Here is a 10,207-nt window from a genome sequence, read left to right as displayed (position 1 = left end):
TGTCCTGGACCCTTTTGTAACTGTCAGGGATTTGGGGCATATAGTAGAGGCATGATTTATAAAATTGGTGGATATCTCTGCCTCTTGATATTTTACAGCTTTATTTTGTGTTCCTACCATCTCTTCTCTCTTAATGGTTTACATTTCTCCTCCTGATCCTTTTACACACTTCGAATGGCTTGTGACACTTACAAACAATATTAAAGTACTTTAGGAGGTCTGTCAGGGGAAGAACACTAGTTAAATTTTTATTTATTTATTTATTTATAAGTTTTAAAAAATTTTGTTTAAAGAAAGACTAAGCAAAACAGAAAATAGCTAGAAATAATATATATGTTCAGAGAAAAAAAATAAGCAGTAAGAAAGTACTAGTTGATATTTATATATTGTCATTTACAAATAGTTATTCAACATACAAGAGTGGAATATGTAAAGTGGGAATTCAAACAGTGAGACTGCAAACAGTTCTGTTCAACTGACCAACAAGAACTTAGTAACATGGTTGTCAATCCTATACACTTAAACATACATGCAGTTATCCATAGCTTCATTTATGTTTAGATTAAACCAACTAAAGCAGGTTAAAATCATTCTGAACAAAGATTAATAGTATTTCTGGATTTCACATCATGACACTCTGTGATCAGCACTGGGTACTCTAGTGCCTTTTTTAAAATTTAATTTAAAGAAAGACTAAACAAAACAGAAAATGGGTAGAAATAATACATACTTCCAAAGAAAATATAAACAGTAAGAAATCACTAGTTGATGATTGCAGATTGTCTTCTAACAAATAGTTATCCAAGATAATAAAGTGTAGAATATAAAGTGGGGATTCAAACAGTGAGATTGCATCCAGTTCTGTTCAACTATCCAACAAAAACTTTGAAATTGGGTTGTCCATCCTATATAGTTAAACATACATGCAGTTATCCATCTCTTCAATTATGTTGACATTGAATTACCCCAAGCAGGCTAATATCACTCTGATCAAAGAATAATACTATTGCTGGGTTTCACATTATGACACTTCAGGATCAGCACTGGGTATTTTAGTGATTCTTTTTCTTCCAAGTATCTGTTCATTTCATCATGTATCATAAGATCTGTTCTCATAAACTGTTTACAGATTCTACACATGCATGAGTCTTAACATGTATTTCTATCCTTTCTATATTAGAGGGAGAAACAAAGCATGGCAAAATAAAACATATTCCTATAAACACATGAAGCGAAATACACATATAAGACCATTGTACAAAGACTTATACCATGGTTCCTGTGTTGTCTCTTGTTATCTCCAATAGAATTGGCTATATCATCAGACATAGTATAATTGAATATATCAGTACATGACAGTATTAATAAAAACACAATTTTTTATATAGTATAGAACTTCAAAAACTGTCAGTAATCAAACCAGAATGTGTATCGTACAGTCTTGTTATCTTCAGTGTAGTTGTCTATATTCTCAGACTTGATACTATCAATCATATCAGTTTTGAATAAAATTTTCTCTGCCTCATTTCTGTTATGCTCTTGTTTTCCATCAGTTGTTTGCTTATCTTCTTCATTCTGTTTTCTGCTCCATTCATTGAGCCCTCTCTGCCACTGTTCCTGGAATCCCACTACTTTTCTGTCTCTCTAGAATGCCTGCAGTATTCTCTGTAGAGTTGGATTGGTGGTTGCGAATTTCCGAAGTTCTTCTTTGTCTTGGAAGCATCTTGTTTCTCCATTAATTTCTAGAGACAGTTTAGCAGGGTATATCAATCTAGGCTGGAGGTTATTTTCTTTTGTGGCTTGGAAAATTTGGTTCCATTTTCTTCTTGACTTGATGGTTTGTGTCGAGAAGTCTGTCGTTATTCTGATGGGTATTCCTCTATAGGTTATCTGTTTTTTTTGTCTCTAACAGCTTTTAATATTTTGTTCTTATATTGAATTTCTGGGATCTTGATTATTATATGCCTGGGGTGTAGCTCTGTTTTGGTTGTACGTGGCTGGAGTTCTGTATGCCTCATATATCAGAATATCATTTCCTTTTCCTATGTTGGAGAAGTTTCCCTTAATTATTTCTGTGAATAGTCTTTGTAGTTCCTTTGTTTGTACCCCAGCTTCTTCATTCACATTGTTTATTCTCAAGTTATAGATCCTTTTGTCATCTTGTAGCCTTTGTATTGTTACTGCTTGTTTCCTTGTTATTTTTTTTAAAAATTTTTGTTTCATACTCCCACATTGCCAAATTGTCCTCCAGTTTGGATAATCTATCCTTAGTTTATTTCAAGCTGATTTGCTATCTTTCAATAGAGTTTTTAATTTCTTGATGATCTCTTTGAATCTGCTTCCTCTATTCTATTTTTTTTATATTCTTCATCAAATGGTTCTCTCCTTTGTTTGAGTTCCTCCCTTCTTCCATGTGTGTCTGCTTGAGGGGTGCTTAGTATGTCTTTAATTGATTTTCTTGTATCTTCCTTTATTTGGCTAAATATTTCACTTTTTAACTCATCATGAGGTCCCGAATACATCTCTTTATGTCCACTAGTGCTGAGTCTGATATTGCATGTTTGCTGTTCTCATTCTCCTTTGTATTTACCTGTCCTGGATCCATGTTCTCAGGGTTGGGACCTGGGGACTTTTTATTATTGCTTCCTCTTCCCATCTTATTTGCTTCTTCCAAGAGGCTCCAGTTTCTTTCTTTGTTGGTTACAATTCTTCTGAAGTGCTAGATGACCCTTCCCACTGCAGTGTGCTAGTCAGTTGCAGACAGGAACAGCATATGCTGGCCCCTCCCCTCCGGATCAGTCAAGCACTGTGCCCCACACTGTATTACTTTGTGTCACCTCCCCTCCGGGTGGCGGTGGCTGGAACATGGCAGTGGCAGCGGCAGTGGCAGTGGCGGTGGCAACTTTGTGCCACCTCCCCACCAGGTTGGTGGCCATGGTGGGATCAAGGGCAGGGACAGCTGGTGGGCACCCAGTCACTCCCGGGCCTGCAGCAGCGAGTCTTCCAGTGGCCCGGAGGCATTGCAGGTGGTGGCTGGAGTGCAGCAGCACATGGATCATTCAAGTTGCTGTGATGTGCACTATATTTCTTTGCGCCGCCTCCCCTCTGGGTCAGTCAAGCTGCTGTGGCCTGCACCATCAAACTTCTGAGATTTCACTGGGGTAGTGTGTTTAGTGTGCCACCACCACTGTACAGCCTTGATTTCGGATAGCCTATTGGGTCCCAGCCAGGTCACGTGACCCAGGCCTACCTCACTTCACCAATCCCGTTTGGGAAGGCAGCAATTGACTGAAGTCGCTGCTGTCCCTTGTACTTGCCAGTCCTGCCCGGTCCCTGAATGTCATCTGCCATAGCCCCCCTATTTGTGGAATGGCTCCACTCCCATCACTCACCACAGGTCGATGTAGGCACCCTGCCAACTAAGCTCTCCCTTTGGCTCACCAGCCCCTGAATTCAATGTCAAAGCAGTGGGACCACAGACAGCTCGGCAAGTAACCGGGGGACCTCGTCAAGCCACGGTGCGATCTCGGCAAGATGCAGCGGGATCATGTCGGGACCTCAAATGGTCAGCATGTCGCCTTAATTTGTTCTTGGGATGAGAGAATTCATCTCCCTCTGTTTGGGGCTCCCTACTCTGTATTATGTTGAATTCTAAGTTGACTATCTCAGAGAGCCTCTGTAGCCAGTTGTTATCTATCTGCCATCTTGCTCCTCCCCCCTGACTCTAGTTAAATTTTTAATTGATATATGTTTAGAATTTAATAAATTTCCAAAAACTGAATGTACCCTGTAAACAGAGCCCTTGCCCACAAATAGGATTACCTGTAGTCCACAAGCCATTTTCAATTGTTCTTTCTAATGGCAATCATCATCATGACTTCTAGCACTGCAGGTTAATTTTGTCTGTTTGGAACTTCATATAAATGATGTGTTCTGTTATATCTTGCTCAGTGTGTGCTTGTGAGATTTAGCCATGTTGGTGCTCAAAGCTGTGGTTTGTTCATCTTCATTGCTGTGCCTTATTGTATGTAAGATATACCACAATCTGTTTATCCATACTATTATTTTTTTACTTTTTAAAAAAATTTTAAAGTAATAAGAACTATGGGAGAAATAAAACCCAAAATGTGTAAATTTTGTTGTAAAAAAGAGAGGAAAAAAGTGCTCTAAAGGGTACAACTGCAAGTTTGTTTAGGTGTGTTAAGATACATGACCATATTACTGAGTTTTTGTTGGATCATTGAACACAACTGTTTGCAGTCTCACTGTTTGAATGTCCACTTTGTATGCTTTAATCCTGTAACTTGAACAACTATTCCTAAGATGACAATACGCAATCTATTAACTAGTGATTTCTTACCAGTTTTTGCAATTCTATATTACTTGTACCCTTATGGTGTTTTTTTTTCCTTTAAATAAAAAAATTAATTTTTTTATTTTAAAGAGAATAAAACCAAGCAAAATAAAACAGAATAAAGCCAACCAAAACAAACCAGTGTAAGTGTCACAAGACTTCAATACAGCAGGAAATGAACAATGGTTACCATGCCTCTTGTCTTCAAAATAGCTGCAGGTACCTTCAGAGATAGTAAAAATCAAACAGAACAGAACAGAATAGAACCAATAAAAGCAAAATAAGGAATGCAATAAAAGACTTCAAAATAACACAATAGTAAATCCAAAATGGTTACCATAATGCATCTTGCTATTTTTCAAATAGCTGCGCATGCCATTGAATATAACAAAATGAAACAAAACAAAGCAAAATAAAACCCAACCCAAAAAAGCAATGAAAGTGATACAGGACTTCAAAACAAGATAATAGAGAATTAACAATGGCTACCACCTTCAGAAGGAGATCCCCCATAGATGCCACACTGTGTACCAGTAGCCTCTGAATAGATGATCAGACCACCAGCCTAGACCTGCAAAGTTAGTGAAACACCAAACACCACCAGCAGCAAATTGCATTTCACTTTAATATCTATCATTTCAGCCTGTGTTTCTGGGCTTCAGCTGATTGCTCCCAGTCCATGTGCCAGAAGGGGCTGGCGTCTGGCTGTACCCCCCCCCCCAGTGGCCTATATCCATTTTGTTCATGATGGACATGGTATAGCCATTATGAAGAGTGTTGCTACGGACATTCTGGTACTTAACTTTTGACAAAGATATGTGTTGTTTATATCCTTGTGAATGTTGCTGGGCCATAAGAGATGTATACTATACACTCAACTTCAGTCAGTCCTGCAAGGGCATTGTTTTTAAGCATGTTTTGTGGGTCAAGCACTTGTATATCATCACAGTGATCTCATTCTTTATCTTATGTTGCTGAAGACACTGCAATTTGGAAGTGTTAAATAAATGATCCAAGGCCCTTCATTGTTTGGGCTACAACAGGGTTTGGAACCTAATCTTCCTTGACTCTATGGCCTGTTTTTTATTTTTATTAGCTCTCCAGCTAGCTCCTGAGCTGTGATTTAGAATTATGCAGAATTACTTCCATAAGAGATTGGAGCTGGGAACAGGAACACACACTATAATCCTAGCACTCTGGAGACTAAAGTAGGACAATGACAAACTCTAGCCCAGCCTGAGGTACTTAGTGAGACACTGCTTCAACATAAAAGGGCTTTAAATATGACCCTTTGTTTTATCCCCAGTACTGAAAAAAATTAAGGGTCCATATTTCCCTTTGAGGACATGCTTCCAATGACTGAAAACTTCCCACTGGGCCCTGCCTTTTAAGTATTCTACCATCTCCCAGGAGCACCAAGTTGGGAACCAAACCTTCAACACACGAGTCTTTGGGGGACATTAAGTAGCCAACTGAGTTTGATGGTTTGAAGGAAACTTCTTCGCTTTCATGAACCTTATTGAATTTTCCCCTTATGCCCCTTCAGTGGAACCCAAAGCGCTTGTGGTTTGTGCCTGAATTCATGAACCATTGTTTGCTCAAATAAAAACTTTAAAATTTTAAAACGACCAAATCTATCTCTTAAAAGGAAGTCTAAGTGGAATTTAAAAGAGTCAGTTCCTTACCAGGGCAAGTGAAAAAAGGTGTAAAATCAACTTTAATTCATTTTCAGTACTGAGGATTAGGGTCTTCCTGCCCTTGCCATGCCCAACAAAATGAATGGAGCTAAGACACAATAACTTTGAGTTGATTTGAAACCTAGTATCGCCTTGCCATTTCATTAAAAGCTGGTTAAATCAGTTCCCAATGCCATTAAGAAAGTTGCCTGATAGCACACTTTTAATGTTATCTTGAGAGATCCCTTTGGGAACCCATTAAGAGGATCTTTTTGCTTGCCTTGATGTGTGCTGCTTGGATGCTTTACCATGTACAGACTCTGACTTGTGAGCCCATTTTAATGATATCAGAAAGCAAAGCAAAATAAAACAACAAAAACAAAGTAAAAAAAAAACCCAAAAAACAAAGCTAGATTCTACCAAGAGTTTCCTGAGATCAGTACCATAATTACATTTTAGACCCTTCAGGTATTAATCTTCTTTGTTCAGAAAAGCAATTCCATTTTCCTGGCATGATCTCTTAGAAATAATACTGCTTCTCCATAGCTCTTTTTTATTTTTTGTCCCAAGGGAGAAAGAAAGACAAGCCTTTTTCTTTTTCACCTCCTTTGCTCCTACAGCTCTTTTGTCTTTTAAAATGAATGTTTATTGATGCTGTAAAAGGATTATATACAAAGGGCTAAAGTGAAAATATTTTAGACTATTAACGGCAAAAATAGTGTTTTTAGTACTTTTGACACTCCTTGTTTTCATTAGTTTATTTTAAAATATTGTGTTTGTTTTGCAAAGATAATTTTCATCTTTTCTGAACATTGTTATAGGCTAGTTACTGTTATAAATACTTGATCTGTATGAACAGATTTGAATTTTATTAGAATTCTGTAAAATAGTTATTATTTTACACCATAAGACTCTGAGACATAGAGATACGAGAAAATTCACAAAGGCTTACAGCTGTTAAAGGCAGACGGAAGATTTGATCCAAGGTAGTCTCACTCAACCTTGAAGCTATATCTTGCTGATACATAAGTATGCCAAAAGACTATAAACAATTAGATATTTTGATGCCTATCATGGGTTAAATAGTGTCCCCATAAAATTTATGTCCACTCGGAAGCTCAGAAAGTGACCTTTGTTTGTAAATATGATCTTTGCAGGTGTTATTAGTCAAGTTAAGATGAGGTTGTAATGAATCAGTATGGGACCTCTAACGAATTCTTATAAGGATAGGGAGATTTGGAGACTCACAGACCTGGAATGGGAAGATGGCCATGTAAAGACAGAGGCAGAAGTTGCAGTGACCAAACTAGTGATCAATCTACAAGCTAAAGAATGCAAAGGACCACCAGCAGCCACCAGAAGCTAGGATAAGGCAAGAAAGGAGTCTTCCCTAGAGCCATGAGTGGAAGCATGACCCAGATGTCACCTTGATTTCACATTTCTAGTTTTTAATAGTTTGTACCACAGCCCTAGGACTAATATATTACCCTTGAAGTCTCATAGCTTGGTAAAAGAGATAGATTAAGAAATAAGTCATTAAAAAGTGGAATGATGAGATATATAAAAATGAAATATTCAATTTTTTACCTAGAAGTCTTACAGAGGAGTGTAATGATGGATAAAGGAGGATAATACCATGTATCCCATAATGATAATTTCTTTTATTGAAGAAACGATGTAACGTGTTACTAAGAGTATGGATTCTGATGAAAAGACTGTCTGAGGTTGAATCTTGACTGTGACATTTATGAGCTGTGTGCCCTTGGCAAGTTACTTAACCCCTTGTACTCTTGTTTAGTTATACATAAAACTATTTCTAGATACCTTCAACTTTTGTGGTTTTATGTAATTCTCATAGAAGCCCTGGAAAAGTGTGATAATCGCACACATACCATCATCTTCATTTTACAGAAATTGCCATTAGACCACAGTAACTACAGGCAAGGTCTACCTCAATGATGGCGGACCAGTCCTTTAACTGTGTTGTGCTTTAGTTTATGTAAAATAATGGTAATGGTTTTCATGATGGTGATGCTACTAATGGTGTTGGTGATGATGGTTATTAAGGACTGAAGACCTATTCCATGCCTCACCTCCTAGTGGAAAGCCATTATTCTCCATTTCTCACCAAACCAACTGTTTCAAGAGAAATTGAGTAAAGGCCAAGGCTGTCATCATTGTGCTCACAAGATGATTTGATAGAATCTATGTGAAAGCAATCCATAAACTGTACTTATGCTACATCAATATTAGTTATATATAGCAGAAGTCCTCCCAGTAATTTCCACTATTGGCCCTGGTTATATCAATTGAAGCCTTTTTAATGTTTAAACCAGGAAAATGTTTTCCTTTCTCTATTAAGTTAAAATTAAACAATAAAAAACCTGGTTATCAAGGAAGTTTGTTCAGATTGTCTCTAGATACATTTTCACTCTCAGCTAGCATTTTTGATTGTCAGATGATGGTTTCAAATTACAGTAATTAAAGTAGAGCACACAAGGAAGGACTCCATTTATAGGCCAGAAGTTCTGAATGCTATCACTAGTGAAATAAAACATTAAAGGTTGGTGGAAGGGAAATCAGTACTAATATTATTCAGTATCCATTAATAGCAGGTAGTAATCAATTTAATGCTCACCTGCAATTGTATGAGGTAAATATTATTATGCTTCTTAGTATCTGTAGTCCTGAGGCATTAAAGTTTTATCCAAGGAAGAAACAGAAAAAAAATTTAAATTTAGATGTAATTCCAAACACTATACCTTTAACAACTTTTCACCTGCCTTCCAGAAAATGGGCAAATAATTATGTGGAGTTAGAATAAGTTAAAGGAAATAAATTCCATTCATAAATTTCTCTACCTGAAATATATCGGGCAATAGAATTTAGGGGATGTGAGTTCTGAGTCCAAAGGTATATGAACATGCTATGTGACATAGGACATGCCACTTTAACTTTCTAGATCCCAGTAAGGTATGATATTTATAATCAAGTAATAGTTAAGTATCATATTTGAATTGAAGTTGTCTGTTAAAAATCATCTTAATCTTCTAACTATGCCAAAAATATTATAGATGTGCTTTCAGTGTGTTTTGGCTAGGCTGTTTTGTTCCTTTGTAAAGGCAGAGATGATCTTGAATAATTTTGTCCTGTTGAAATGCAAATAATTCAGCACCAAGATCAGATAATCCTGAAGATTGCTGTTTATAACTGTGGTAGGCATCAGCTAGCTTTGTATCTAACCTGAGAAACCTACCATAATTTAACATTGCTTATGAATAGCTAGTTTCTCAAATGCTCTTTGAACTGATTTTGACATTATTTTTCATCAATTTGTAAGCTAAATATTATTTTTGATATTTGTTAGTTTTGTACTTGTTGGAGAATTATGATTTTATACTTTTGAAATGTTTAAGATTATTTAGATAAAAAATACCAAGTCTATAATCTTTTATGAAATATCTCCCTCTGCTTCCTCAATCAAAAGTTGAGACTTCTTCCTAGTGTTTTGGAATCTTCATACCAGATAGCCAATGCAGCAATAGAAGTTTAGTATTCTAGCTTGAAGAATGATCCTGTTAATTAAGGGAAGCTAAATTGCTACTAGATAATAATGATTAGGAGGAATACACCTGAAATGCAGGAAATTTCCCAGGTACCTTTTAGAACTCCCATGTTTTAGAATGCCCATGTTTTCTGATAAAAATCCTTGGTAAAAGACAGCAATTTAGCAAAGGCCTGGCTACTTATATCCCAGACGCTTGTAGATCTGTAGAATTAGGGATTTTTGAACACATCCTTGAAAATATTTTTCTAGTGCAATTCCTTCATTGTTACAGACTCAAATCTACTTAAGTTTTGACTGCAGTTTTTGTCTAATTGGGTAATATTGACTTGCTCAGGTCCTACTAAACCTTCCATACAGGCACTCAATTAGCTTAATAAATATGAACTATTCAATTAATAACTGAATAAATGATTTATTGATTAGATATCTACTAAGTGTCATGCATAATTCTAAATCCTGTAAATAGAACTGTAAAACAATTTCTACATTTTTACCTGGAGAAAGAGAAACAGATAGACAGCAATGCCAATTGTCAGAAAGTGAAAAAGCTTAATGTAAATATAAGACAAAAATTGGAAATAAAGCATAATGGTTGGGGGGTACTAGTTC

The sequence above is a fragment of the Cavia porcellus genome, unplaced genomic scaffold (assembly GCF_034190915.1).
Source record: "Cavia porcellus strain 051 isolate PalLab524CR breed Dunkin Hartley unplaced genomic scaffold, mCavPor4.1 scaffold_33, whole genome shotgun sequence".
Taxonomy (NCBI): domain Eukaryota; kingdom Metazoa; phylum Chordata; class Mammalia; order Rodentia; family Caviidae; genus Cavia; species Cavia porcellus.
The sequence above is the reverse complement of the archived record's forward strand: the minus strand, read 5'-3'. Positions refer to the sequence as shown.